At 58.5% G+C, this 13,775-nt stretch overlaps 1 protein-coding gene across 2 annotated transcripts in view; it reads left to right on the top strand.

Moving 5' to 3' along the window:
• Positions 1-1,207: 1,207 nt before the first annotated feature.
• SHISAL1 (shisa like 1) overlaps positions 1,208-13,775 on the top strand; it is an 80,967-nt gene continuing 68,399 nt past the window's right edge. For both annotated transcript variants that reach the window (XM_068561563.1, XM_068561562.1), the window contains exon 1: positions 1,208-1,427. The gene's annotated coding sequence lies outside the window, so the exon portion shown is untranslated. The remainder of the gene's footprint in view (positions 1,428-13,775) is intronic.

Here is a 13,775-nt window from a genome sequence, read left to right as displayed (position 1 = left end):
TGAGGCTTGGTGAGGTTGGCTCACTGGCCCCAGGCCACACAGTGAGTCTAGCACGGGGTTGTCCTGCAGGTGAGGGGTGAAATGGGGGCGGGGGGGGGGGCTGCTGTGGAGGAGAGGTGGAGAGAAGGGGGCCCGGAGCAGGAGGGGGGTACCACCGCCTGGGCAAGTCGGGTTTTCTCATTGGAAAGTGGACAGCAGATCTTGTCTGATGTGAAGGATTCTCCTGCCCAAGTCTGACCCTGCCATGGACCACCTCCGCCTGACCCTGACTTTGACCACCTCCCGCCGAGGGGGCTAGGGGGGCTGGCTGGAAGGAATGTCTTGCTTAGCACCGCAGGGGGAGGGGCACTGCAGGTGGGGCCCTCCAGTGGCAGGCTGCGGGAGGGGAGGCAGGAGGGGCTGCCAGGACAGCGGCCACCTGGCTGGAGCGGGTCTGGTGTTCCCGCAGGGAGGGGCTGGGGGAGCCCGCCTCCCCAACAGCCGGGCCCGGCCGAAGGCTGGGGAGTAGCCAGGAAGGAGGCAGGTGAGCTCGTGCGGTGGGGCTGGGGAGACAGAGAATCAGAGATGGGGTGCCGGGAGGAGGAGAGAAAGAAGAAAGGGAAGGAACAGAAGGAAAAGAGGGAGGAGAGGGGGAAAGGAAAGGAAAAGTAGAAAGGAAGGAAAGCAGTGGGGGTGGGAGGAAAGAAAAAAGAGTGAAAAGAGAGTGAAGCACAAAAGAAAGGAAGAGATTGCAAAAGGGAAAAAACGAAGACAACACACACGGGGAGAGAGCGCGCAAGAGGGGAGGAAGAGATTGCGAAAGAAAAAAATGAGAAGAGGAGGGCGAGAGAGAGAGAGAGAGAGAGGGAGAGAGAGAAGAGAGAGAGGGAGGGAGGGAGGGAGGGAGGGAGGGAGGAGGGCGCCGCGGGCGCTGGGGAGGGAGTGCGGCGCGGCGGCGGCGAGGGCAGGACGGCCGGGCGCCGCGAGCGGGGAGAGGGGGCAGCAGAGGGCGAGCGGCGAGCGGCAAAGAGTGAAGTGGGCACCGCGGCTGCGGCGGCGAGCGCGGGGCCGGCGAGCATGAGCGCGGCGGCGGCGGCGGGCGCGGCGCGGGGCTCGGGGCCGGCGGGGTGGCGGGCGGCGCGGGCCGCCCAGTAGCGGCGGGCGTGCGGCGGGGCGGCCGGCGGGGCATGCGGCCGGCGGCCGGTCCGCGAGCCGGAGCGCCAGCCCGAGCCCGCGCCCCCCGCGCCTAAGAGCGGGCGCTCTCCCGGCGCCGGCCCCGGAGCCCCGAGTCCCCGCGGCCCCGCAGCCCCCGGAGCTGGGACAACTGTTGCGGCGGCGGCGGGGGCACCGCGGGGGCGTGAGCGGCCCCGCGCCCCGGTAGGCGGCTCAGCCCCGCGGGCGCCGGCTCCCGGTTGCGGAGCAAGGAGCGAGCGGGCGGCGGGCACAAGGTGAGCGGCGCCCCGGGCGGGCCGGGCGGGTACCGCGCGGGGGAGGGGCGCGCCGGGCCAGGGTCGGGGCGCGGGGGTGGGGGAAAGGGGTCGGGGCGGAGCTCCTGGCGGAGGAGGGTCCCGGCGCGTGGGGGGCGGGTCTTCGGCGCCCCGGCTTCCGAGAAGGTGTGCGGGCGCCCGGGGCGGGGAGGGGTGGGCCCCCTGGGAGAGGTGAGTTCGGTGCATCGGGGGTCCGGGGTGCTGTGGAAAGGGGCGGGGTACGCCCGGGGAAGACTCTGGGGGCAGGAGCCGTGTCGGGCAGCCGGTGCCCTGGCATTGCGGTCCGCGCCAGGGCTCGCCAAGGTCGGGGTCACTGGACCTTGGAGAGGACCGGGCCCGGGTCCGAGGACCAGTCCAGGGCGCACCGTGCAGGGACGCGGCAGCTGGGACCGGCATCCGCGTCCGAGGTGGGAACCGGCGTCCGAGGACCAGTCCCGGAGCTGAGCGAACCGGGAGCCCCGCGCGCGCCGGGCAGGGTTCCGGAGCCACGCTTGGGACCCGACCGGTTCCGGGGGTCCCAGCTGGGCGGCGCGGGCTACCAGGAAGACCCCTCCAAGTGCGTGCCCCTCGCTCCCCACCCGCCGCGTGGCCCCAGTGGAGCCGCCGCTGCCTCCCGGGGCCGAATCAATATTGATCCCGCGCCTGGGGCCGCGTGGCCCCGCGGCGGCCTCCGAAGTGCCTTAGCTCCAGCGGTTGCCATGGCAACGACACCCCAAGCGTCTTCAGGTTATATTTATTCTAATTATTATTATCATTGTTAGTATTAGTATTTGTTACTCAGCCAGAGGAAACCAGAAAGGAGGAAAAAAAGCCAGCGCGTCCTGGCGCCTCCAACTGTCATCTCTTTAGAGAGAACTGATGCCGGCTGGTGGGTCAGGCGGGTCCGTCTGGGTCTGGTGCCCTGTGCAGTTGCCGGGGTGGCACCCCTGGGGCGGTGGGGCTGGGAAGGGGAGTTATATAATCTGCCGTGGGAGTGTGTCTGTGGGCCTCTTGTGTCTACCCTGCCTCTCTCGGCCTCTCTGATCCCTTGGCTTAGTGACTGCTCCTCCCGCCCAAGGGAGCCCAGGGAGCCCAGGCCGGGATGGGAAGAGCAGAAAGTGCCTTGCACCAGGAATCACAGCCGGCAGCCTCCAGCCCTCTCTCCCCCGGCTGTGTGACCTTGAGCAAGGCGCTTGACCCCTCTGAGCCTCTGTTTCCCCATCTGTAAAGTAGCGTGGGCGCCATTCCCACCTCTGAAGGTTGCTGCGAGGTCACACCGAGAAAGCTCTGTGAGTTCTGACCGTGTGACCCTAGGCAGATGCCTGTCCTTCTCTGGGCCTGTTTCCAAGTCTGTGGAATGAGGGCCTGGACCCCAGGGTGTCTTTAGTCACCGGCGTCCCGTGAATTTCACTCCGGGCTGCGATTGAAATACTGTTGAGCCAGCAAGTTGCGTTCAGACCAGGCTTAGGGGAGCTCCTCCGTCACCCCCTGTTCCCTCACCTGTCAGGTGGTCTGAAGGTGGCGGGGAAACAGGCAGCCCAGCCTCGGTCCTTGGTGTCAGCCAGGACAATACCCATGCTGGTCAGGGTCGCCCGGGATTGGGGGTCGGTCCCCCACCATCCCCTAGACCTGTGACTGCTCAGGGTGGGACACCTCCCTGCGCGAATCCATCTCCCCAGAGAGGCTCTTGGCTGTGCCTGTCCTGGCTGGGGGTTGAATGTGGAGCAGGAGAAAGAGGTGGCCAGAAAGTTCGCTGCAGCTGGGCAGCCCCAGCGCCTCATGGCTCCAGCTGAAAGCCCCAGGGAGGAGTTTCTGCCTATTTCTTTACTGTCACCATCACACTGAATTCTTGACTCTGTCTCAGGCATCTGGGAGGTATGATGGGGAAGGTGGGGGAGCAGATTGGCTCGGAGCCATGTGGGGTGTGTGTGTGTGTGTGTGTGTGTGTGTGTGTGTGTTTTGTGTGTGTGCGCGCGCGCGCGTCCCACCCCCGCCCTCCCAGGCCACCAGCCTGGAACTTATGGGGCAGCTGGATTGGACAGGATGGGTGGGGGCAGGGCGAGTGCTGCTTAGACCTTTGTGAGTGAGAGAGAAAGGGAGTGAAGCCTGTCCCGAGGGAGATCAGGAGACCGGAAGAGAGCCACTCCCTCGGTCCCAGTCATCCATCCATCCCTCCATTTATTCATTCTTTCACTCACTCCCCTTCTTCAGCCAACTCATCAAGCCCCCATGTCTGCTGCTGAAGGGCATCAGCTCTGCTCTTGGCAGCTTTTAAGGAAACAGCCCCCGACAAGCCAGTGGGGATGGAGCCCTGCCTGGGGGAAGCAGAGTGGGAGGGGTGCAGGTGGGGAGAATCTTCCCAGAGAGCCTGAGGTGGGTTCGGGGCTGGGGGAGCCTGGTCCGGAAGGCAGGCCTGAAGCAGCCAGAAGAGAGGAGCAGCAGTGTTCTGGGCAGAGACCCTCCACGGGCAAAGATGCGGGCACACAGCGGGCAGGGAGGGAGGCATCTTGTGGACTGGTGAGCGGGGGCTTGGAGGGGGTGGGGCAGGGAGGGGCTGCAGCAGGAGTGAGCAGGGGAAGGTGGTGCAGCTGGAGCAGGGCTAGGCAGGAGATCTGGGCACCACCACCACCCAGCCTGGGTGTGGGTTAGATAGTGGGGGTGGGGCAGGGAGGAGGGGCGGATGGTCAAGTTCAGCACTTGGACACGTCCATGGCCCGTGGGTGGAGCCTGTGATTGGGGTGGGCAGAGGGAGGTTTGCAAGAAGGAGAAGAAGAGTCTGGTTTCCAGCTCTCTGGGGCAATCGGCCCAGCCCTTGCCAGATGCTCCCCACTTCCGGCCACATGGTGGGAGAGGACTGCCTCGCCGCCAGGCCCAAGTGGACACCAGATCGGGCTGCTTCAACTGTCCGAGTCTGTGATAAACGACTTCACTGCCATGAGCCTAAGGATACACCTGCACAGCAACAGGATTGCACTTGACCACAAAGGCCCAGAGGCCTACTATGTGCCAGGCACGGTGCGGGGCAGGCACTGAACCCCAACATCCCATTTAGTCCTCACACCAACCCTGTGAGCTGGCCGTTATTGATTCTGTTGTACTGCTGAGAAAACAGGCTCAGAGAGGTTAAAAGTAACCCAGCCACTCTCGCGCTCTTAACCACTACACTTCACCACCTGGAGCCCAGCCCGTGCCTGACGGCAACCATGGTAGCCCTTCAGACGCAGTGCAGCGAGCCGCTGCAGGTCAGGGTCTGCTGAATCCCACATCCTACCCATTGTCCTGTTTTTTCTCTTTTGGACTGATCCAGAGTGTGGCCCGTGTTAGGCACAGATGAAAGATATCACCTCCCTTCTTGGGGATGCTCTACCTCTATAAATTCAGCCTCTCGCTTGAGCTTTTACCCAGCTGAGTCACACAACAGATTCATATTGATCTTAGAATGAACTCAGAGCCCATCTCCAGCTCTCCCAGAGTGGCTTTTCCCAGCCCAGCCACTCTTTCTAGAAGTTACTGAAGCAGTCAGTAGTCAAGCCCTAAGAACTGTGGGGCCTTGTTTCCTAAACAGTCTTCTGTAAGGTGGGGTCCTGAACATCTGGAGCCAGTGAAAGTGCAAAGGGTGACCAGGGGCATCTGGAGCCAGTGAAAGTGAGAAGGGTGACCAGGGGCATCTGGAGCCAGTGAAAGTGAGAAGGGTGACCAGGGGCATCTGGAGCCAGTGAAAGTGAGAAGGGTGACCAGGGCCCACCCTGGGCCATGCTCTCCTGGGAGTGCCGGGTGCCACCCACTCTGTTGGTGTCAGTCTCGCCCTGCGCAGGGGCTGGCAGGGAAGAGGTCCTGTCTCCTCCTGCCTCCTTCCCCCTCCCTTTTTTTCCTTCCCTGCCTTCCCTCCTCCAGCACACACATTCCTTGACACCCCCCCGCCATGGTTGACCCCCTAGGAAGGTAAAGAAGAGCCCAAGATCCCTCAAACCTGCCCCTAGACGTGACCAAGGCTCAGGATCTGTTTGACAACTGACTATGTGAATAAATAAGTCTCTGAGCTGAGACCGGGGCTGTCCCAGCACCCCTGGCTCTGCCAGCGCACCCCCTCCCACACGCCAGCTTGGCCCACTTGTGACAAGCTGCCCCTTCCTTTCCCCCTTAGCTGCGAGCGGGTTGGGAATTTTCTGGAGGGCCTTCTCTGGGCATCCTGATGTTACCACTCACCAGCAAAGCCCTTGCCCTCTGAGCCTGGGTTTTCCCGTTCAGCAATGCAGAGACTTGGTGCCTGTCTAGTGGGTTTCATGAAGGTTGTGGTGAGAAAGGGACTGCCAGAATCTTCGGTGTGAGGGCCTCCACCCTCCACATCCTGTAGCTGTGGGGAGGGCCAGATAGAGTCAGGGACCCCAGCATCTCCGAGGCCCGTGTGCTGTGCTGTGCCGTGATGGTGGGAAGCCCGAAGAGCTGCCGCTTCGGGGCCTGATAGGGAGCTAGAAGCTTGTCCGCTTACCCATGTACGGATGGGGACACTGAGGCCCGAGCGGGCTGGTGGCGTGCTCAAGGTCACAGTGAACTGGGCGTCCTTGAAGGCCAAGGATGTTCATGACATGATGCAGACCCGGTGGGTGTCAGCCAGAGCCTCAGTAGCTGCTGCCCAGGGTGGGGGAGGGGTGTAAACAACTCCTTGGATGGTGAAATTAGCCCTGAAAACCCCGAGGCTCTCCCATCAGGAAAAGGCTTCAGAATCTCTCCCTCCCTGACCATCCAAGCGGCAAAGCAGAAGCCGAGAGATGAAATGCAAATGCCTCCTGTCCCGTATTTCCGGCCATCAGACATGAATGGAGCGTTCCCTTGGCGTATTCTGGACAGGCTGCCCCCTTCCTCCCCTGTCTGGGGCACACAGTCCCGTCACCGCCCATCTGTCTGCGCGCACACCTACCCCAGCAAATGCGTGTAAACTCGCCTTCAAGAAATTAAGAAATAGTGCATGAGTTTCCCGAATTACACCAATTTAACACTGCATTAAGTTCTGGAATCTCTTAACAGACCCCTGGGAGGGAAAAAAATTTTTTTTTCCGTTTTTTTTTTTTTTTTTTTTTTGGTTCACACTTCCCTGGAAAATGAGACAAACCGTGATCTTTTAAAACCCAGCTACATAATCTGATTATTCCTTCCTGGCAAGCGTATGAGAAATGCCCGGCGGAGGGCGGAGACGGCTGCTCCGCTGAGGCTGCGAGATTTGCATTGGGAAATGGGGCTGGGAAAGTTTGTCTCCTGCGCCAGATTCGAAGCTCCTCGGCACATGATGGGCTGAAAATAAAGTGCCGCTTTCTTAGATATTGGCACAAATTAAAAATAAAGGCCAACTCCTTCCATAATCCAGCGCCAGAATTTCCTCCACGGCTCCCTGAGCAGGTTACCGAAACGATGGTGATTTGCTTTCACTTTGGGCTCCTTGCCTTTGTCGGGAGAATCGTCCATGTGCAGCTGGATCTATAAACCAACAGAAAACGCATTTAAGCGTTGGCTCATTCCACATTTCCGGGGCACCTACCCTGTGCTGGACATAGTGCCAGGCTCGGGGGACAAGAGACAATTAAAACAGGACCCTGCCCTGGTGGGTTTTGCGGTGTATTTGTTGGGGGCAGGAGAACAGAAGAAAAACAGTCATCTGCGAGGTCCCACTCTGCCTGAGGGGCCAGGGAGGGCTTCCTGGAGGAGGTAACTTTAGGTTTGAGTCTTGAAGGGTAGATAGGAGAGTGCCAGGCAGAAGGGGACAGAGGGCATTCAGGCAGAGGAGCAGCCTGAGGAAAGTCTTCAAGTGGGTCTCAGACAGGCATGGCCTCCCAAGGGCATCTTCAGATTTTAATGTTTGCAGGTTCCTTTATTACAAAGCCCTTTCTTGTCCATTATCTTCCAGCACCCTCAGGCAACCCCAAGGCCAACTTCCAAGTCTCCCTTTCCCTAAGGAGAACGCAGCCCAGAGAGGGGAAGCAGGTGGCTGGGGTCCCAGTCAGAGCTCTGAAGCCCAAGACTCTGGGTCAGATGGGCTCTGTGGGGACAGCAGAGCAAGTATCAGTATCGTAAGCTGCTAAAGGGAAATTCTAAAAATTAAATCAAAGAATTACAGACACTAATACCAAAGTCTGGAAGATCCCCTTTCTCCCTCCACCTGAGCCCTGCTTCTCCTTGTCGGCTACAGCCCAGCCTGGGTTTCCGGACAGGGGTCCCAGAATGTCCATGCCAGAGCTGCCGTCTCTGAGCCTCCGTCTCTGCATCCAGAAAATCGGGGGATGGAGCCTCTCTCTGCCCATTTGCAGGAAGCCTGGCATCATCACCGAGCCCCGGAGGCCTGGCCAGTGGAGTTCAGCTGTCAGCTCAGTGGGAGTACAGCACACCCTCCCAGGGGCTTGCTTCTGAAGGGCTCTGTTGTTTAGATTTTTCCAGGAGCAGGTTGGGAATATGGCATCACCTGGGTGTCACTGCCCGGAATCTGATCCCTGGGACCATGAGGCCTTTGGGGAATGAGCAGAGCCTTTGAGCTGAGGCCCATTGTCAGGGCGAGAAGCAGAGCTGCAGGGAAACTCCTGGTGCAGATTCCCAGGGGAGCAGCCTCGGATCCACCCTGGACAAGTCTCCCCTCTGCTTGTTCCTAACTCTGTGACCCTGGTCAAGTTACATAACCTGTGAGCCTCAGTTTCCTCATCTGGGAAACGGCTTATTGCACGGACCAGGTAAGATAAATTTGCAGCTTCGTTAGTGCATTGTGTATATTCAAAGACAGGTCAGCTCTCTGTATTCTCACTTATTAACCGTTACTCTGCCAGCATTGCTCCAGCCCTTTGGTGAAGCAGCAAGGCAGGAACCAAACCTGATCATCTGGGAATCCCCAGAGCAGGGGATTCCAAGACTGGCTGTTGATTGAGTGAGGAAATGAATCAAGTGAGCCATTAGACCGCTCTGGTGCCTGCCCAGTGCCAGGGCAACCACAGAGCAGGGCAGCAAGGGAGCCAGCTCTGGAGCTCACCTGCCTGTTTTCACACACCAGCTCCACCCCCTACCTGTGGCCAATGCTGGGCTGCTTATTTCACTCTCTGAGCCTCAGTATCCTAATTTTTAAAATCCGCTTGAGAAAGCTGATAATAATAATAACTTACAAGGGTGGTTTTGAGGATTAAAGGTAAGGACTGTGACATTCCAGGCTCCTGGATCAATTACAGTGATAACCATTATTTGTTATCTTATCCCTGAGTTCTGGAAGGGGCTGTCAGGATTTGAATCCCAGTTTCCACCCCTAATAGCTGTGTGACCTTAGGCAAGTTATGTCACCTCTCTGAGCCTCAGTTTCTTCCTCTAAAAATGGGGATAGCACTTACCTCGCAGGGTTCTTGCAGGAATTAAAAGAGTTGATTCAAGGAACATGTTTGGTGTAGAGCCTGGCACATAGTAAGTGCTCAGTAAATAATACTGTTATCATTATCACCACATTTAATAACAGAAACACCCAGTGGGCACAGAAGCAGTGGAGTTTCTCTCTGTCCTCAAAGGGTAGAGACCACCTTGTTCCTGGTTTAGCTCTGTAGCCAGCTTCTAGCTCAGGGGGCACACAGCTGCATGCTTTGGACAGGTCTGTGAATGAAGGGATGGACTGATGGATAGATGGGTGGATGAATATATGGGTGGATGGATGGATGGATGGGTAAGTAAATGAATGAATGAGTGAGTGAGTGATGGCTGTCAGGAAACTTCAAAAGCCTAAGTTCAGGGAAGCTCTGGAAGGGGCCTAAGGACTGGGGCAGAGGCTTCTCTTTGAGGGCCATGAGCGATGAGGTGGAATGAGTTTTATAGCCAGATATGATCTCTCTTCTCTGTATGAACTTTCCCCCCACTTCCAGGGACCAGGGATGGTGGCCCGAATCTGGGGACCCAGGTTGCTTGGTGTCCCTGACAGTGTGGTTTTGGTGCAGGACAGAGCTGCATTCAGACTGTGACCTCCTCCTCTTTAGGGCAGGGAAGTTCCAGTGCTTCTCTGAACCTCTGTTTCTGCCTCCATAATACGGGAGGATGCTGTCTTCCTTTGGGGGTACGGTGATGTGCAAAGATCACGCATTGAGCGTGGTTTGTGATTTGTAAAGGTGCACGGGAAGTCGGAGGAGGCGTGGACGGCAGGTTGCAGGGAGGTTCCGGAGCTGGGGATAGGCATGGTGCAGGCAGTGTGGACCACCAGCCTGTGGGCCATCTGATTCCTTCCCAGGGGGGCTCCAGGCACGGAGTCAGGGAAGGAGTGAGGGCGGAGGGCACCCCCAAGCTGCTGAGGCCACGGAACGGCCCCAGGGATGGGGTGCTGGGCCCAAGGGCCCCCAGAGCCCTGAGCTGTTGAGAGTTCCTCCCGTCTACACCGAGCCCTGTCCTGGGTGCTTTGCAAACACTGCCTGGTTTAATTCTCAGAACATACCTGAGCAAGGACGGATTGCTGCCCCACCCAAGGCTCAGAGAAGGGCTATGGCTTCCCCGGGGGCACACAGCTGCTAAGTAGCAAAGCCAGGACTTGGATCTTCTCACGTGGGGTGGGGGGAAGGCAGAGTGCCCTCAGTGGTCAGGAGGGGCGCATGCATGGGGGTATGGGTCGCCACACTCCTGTGCCCACCCCTCACATCTGGGTGGCCTTGCCCAGCCACCTCCGTCCTCTCTGCCTCAGTTTCCTCCTCTGCAACGTGGGTCCACCGCAGGCCCTCCTGCAACGCGTCCAGGCGAGGGTCATGGAGGCAAAGCGCTCCAGGAGGGAGCCCTCCACGCGTCCCCACTCATTTGTCACTGTTATTTGAATTCCTTCTCTTTGGCGGAGAGAGACATGGGGTAGCGAGCCCCTAAGGACGGGCGGGGCCTGGCAGGAGCCGGTGAGGGTCTGCACTGGGGCTGCCCCAGCGTCGTCTGGGCCTGGAGCTTGAGGGCAGTGGGGTCCTTAACATCTGGAGTCTGGTTTCTGCTGCCGCCTGTGGCCTCCTCCAAAGGGGCTGGCTGTCAGACAGGAGTGGGCAAGCCATTAGCCTGGGTATGTGTCATGTGATTATTCCCTCCAAAGACTGCACCCAGGGCTTGCCCTGGTGGGGCTCCAAGTCCGCAGGAAGGCTCTCCTGCCCGGGTCCAAGTCCCACGTAAGGGATTGCACCGATGTGGGTGAGAACAGAGGACAAGGCAGGGACTCTGCCTGGGGGAAAGGGGCCAGACATCAAGGAGGACTTGTCAGAGGAGGTGGCACCCAAGGAAATGGAAGATGAGTCGACCAGGCCGATAAACAAGGGGTGGGGTGATCTTGAGGTAGGGGGAACAATGCCTATGGGGCCCAGAGGAAGAAGTTTGAGAAACTTCTGGATAGCATGGCTGTCCCGTGGTATTTGTGGAAAGCTGTGGAGGCGAGGCTGTAGAAGTCGGCAGTGGCTTGATCTCCAAGGACTCTGGCTAGTTAAGGAGTTTGGACTTTACTCTGTAGATGTAGGATGGCAGATATGTGGCTTGCGTACCACCACCAGCCACTGCTGTGCCTAGGGCAGACATTGCTAATCAATCCATCACAACATGGAGTCAGGATGTGCCTCGGCCCAGCCCCCCAGGCAGTCCCAACCGGTCGATCCTGTAGGCACCCAAGATGACACCTGTTTGCCCTACTGCTGTAGTCGATAGGAATAATGACAGCACTTCACAGTTGCTTATATTGTGTGGCTTTCCTGGTAGGAGAGGAGGCAGGTGGCAGCCTCTAATTCCACCTGGGCCACCAGGCTCCCGTGTGGCTCCAATGCCTTACAGTGCTGGGCAGGTTTGGTCCTTCCTGGGAAGACAAAGCCTTTCTTTCCAGTGGGTCCGGGCATGAGCACCATCTGGGAATGCAGACCCACCTATCCCGGGTGAGCCCGTGTCCATCACCTACAAGTCCATAGGCCAGCGGGCAAGTCCAGGTCAGCCCCGGACATCCAGCTGGGGTCTGGCCGAGGAATGGGGTCTCTGGGGGAGGGCTGGGCCAGGCAGAATTCTGGGCAGGACTAAGGAAAGATTAGGAGACTTTTCTCCTGAAATTTAAACAATTGGACAATCTGTTCTGGATCAATTTAGAAGCAGTGAAGTGAAAAAAAAAAAATCAGAAAGTATAGTGTGAAAGCTATTTTCTATCTCAGTTGGGAAGAGCGATGAGCTGGAGTTTATTTGTGGACTGTCCGAGGCCGTGGCCGGGGCCTTTCACCTCCTCACCGCCCGCTCTGCCACTGCCCTGGCCCCCTCCTACCCGCAGTGTCCGCCCCCTCCTCCTCCCTGCCCAGTGCTGGGCTGGGCAGCCAGGGGTCTCAGAGGGGCGTCCTCCGCAGCTGCAGCCTCGGGGAGCCAGCAGTCTGCAGGGGCCTCAGACATGGATGTACCGAGATAGGCAGACCAAGGCGTCTCCATGCCAAGGACCGGGTGTGTCTGGTTCACTCCTGTATCCTCAGGGCCTAGAGCTGGGACTGGCACCTAGTAAGTTTCCTACCTGAATGATGGATGGAAGAGAGAGAGGGAGGGAGGGAGGAACAGAGGCTTTGAATGAAGTGACCAGCTCACGGCCACCAGTTTGTTAGTGGTGGAGGTGGGATTGCAACCAGAGCTGCGACCCCAAGACCTGGATGTAGCCCCCCACCATCCCTGGGGCCAGGAACCAGGTCTGAGAACCAGGAAGCAGGGCCTCCCCTGCCAAGGATGCTTTCTTTTCCTGCCGACACAACTCCTGAATGGGGTCTTTCACCACTGGAGCCAAATGCTGATTGTTTTAAAATAAGCTTGTTCAAAACAAATAAACAAAGAAGCTTGTTCAGTGGGGGGCCTGAGCAAGGGGGACTGGGGAGGAGGGTAGGGAGGCAGCAGTGCAGATCCCCCCTCTCTGCTTTCCAGTCTGAATTGTCCCCCGGAGGGAGTGGACTCCCCCGGGGACTGTGGTGCATTGAGTTCCAGAGGGAGTTCAACCCGGGGCTGGATCTTTGGGGAAGTCCTGAGTGCGGGGGGAGGGGGAGGGCTCCAGTGCTGGTGGGAAATGAGACCAGCAGATTCCCATCCCCAGAGAATGGTCTCTTCTGTTTTCCCCCAGGCATTGGGAGAGGGGGAAATTCCCAGTGGTTTGGTTTGGGGGCGTGGCAGCTCCCTCCTTCCCCAGATACTCAAGGCCAAGAGCCTAAGGCCCAGAAAGAACCTTGATTTAGAAACCAGACCAGCTCAGGCCCAAGTCCCAGTAGCTCAGCAGCTGTGTGACCTTGGGCAGGTGACACAACCTCTCTGAGTCTTAGTTTTCTCATCTGCAAACTGTGAGCGGTCATCCCCCTTTTTTGGAAAATTAAAGGAGACCGTATTTGTCAAATGCCTGTCATGGGGCTGGACAAGACATAGTAAGTGCTCAAGAACGGTCTCATCCTCCCATTTCCACTGTGTGGAAGGCCAGTCATTAGACACGGCTTAACTCTCGGTTGGGTTCTGTGTCTGCACCCTGGAGCCCATTCCAGGGCAAGTCGCCCCCAGCTGAGAAGGGGGGTTTATGCCACAGCACAGAGGGCCCTGCGAGCCCCAAATGTCTTCGCGCCCACTGTTAACCATGCTGGGGACGTGCAGACTGTGCTGGGCGAGGCCAGCTTGACATAGTGGAGGGAACCTGTGCTGAGATTCTAGGGCCCCCAGGTGCTAGCCCCAGGTCTGCTCTGTATGAGCTGTGTGACCCTCAGAAATGACAGCCTCTCTGAGCCTCCGCGTCCTCATCTGAGGCTAATAACCTCCCCCGGCCACTGCTCGGGATCACGTGCAACTCACCTAAGAGAACGGATGTGACAGCATATGTGACAGCTCTAAGCAAACCCCCAGCCAGGCAGAGGATGGGAATGGAAGCCCTGTTTACTGACCACCTACTGAGCTCCCAGCTCAGGCCAGGTTTCGCTTCTCCTGTCTCATTTAATCTCACACCGCCCACGTGAGGCTGGGGTTAGCACCCCACTTTATGGGGAGAGACCCAGAGAGGCTAAGTGGCGTGTCCAGGGTCACAGGGCAACCGTGTCCCCTCCTGCAAGCCTGCCTGCCCTCTCTGTCCTGTCTCTGGCCGCCCTCTGCCAGGCACCGGCCCAGCACCCACCTCCCCTTGAAGTCCCGCCCTCGCACCCCAGTTCTGATCCGGTTTCCTGTCGGCAGAGCTCCCCCATAAATGCTTTTTGATGTTACCTCTCCATTCCCCAGAAGTTTTGGAGCCAGCATTCCCCACAGTGGCACACGAATTAGACCTCCATAATACTGTTTACATAGATGTCAACTTATACTATAAAATTTAGCAATTTTCTCTGCATGATAAGCAATGTT

The sequence above is a fragment of the Eschrichtius robustus genome, chromosome 13, assembly GCF_028021215.1.
Source record: "Eschrichtius robustus isolate mEscRob2 chromosome 13, mEscRob2.pri, whole genome shotgun sequence".
NCBI classification, from domain to species: Eukaryota; Metazoa; Chordata; class Mammalia; order Artiodactyla; family Eschrichtiidae; genus Eschrichtius; species Eschrichtius robustus.
Note: the sequence above shows the minus strand (reverse complement) of the source record. Positions and strands in the feature narration are given on the sequence as shown.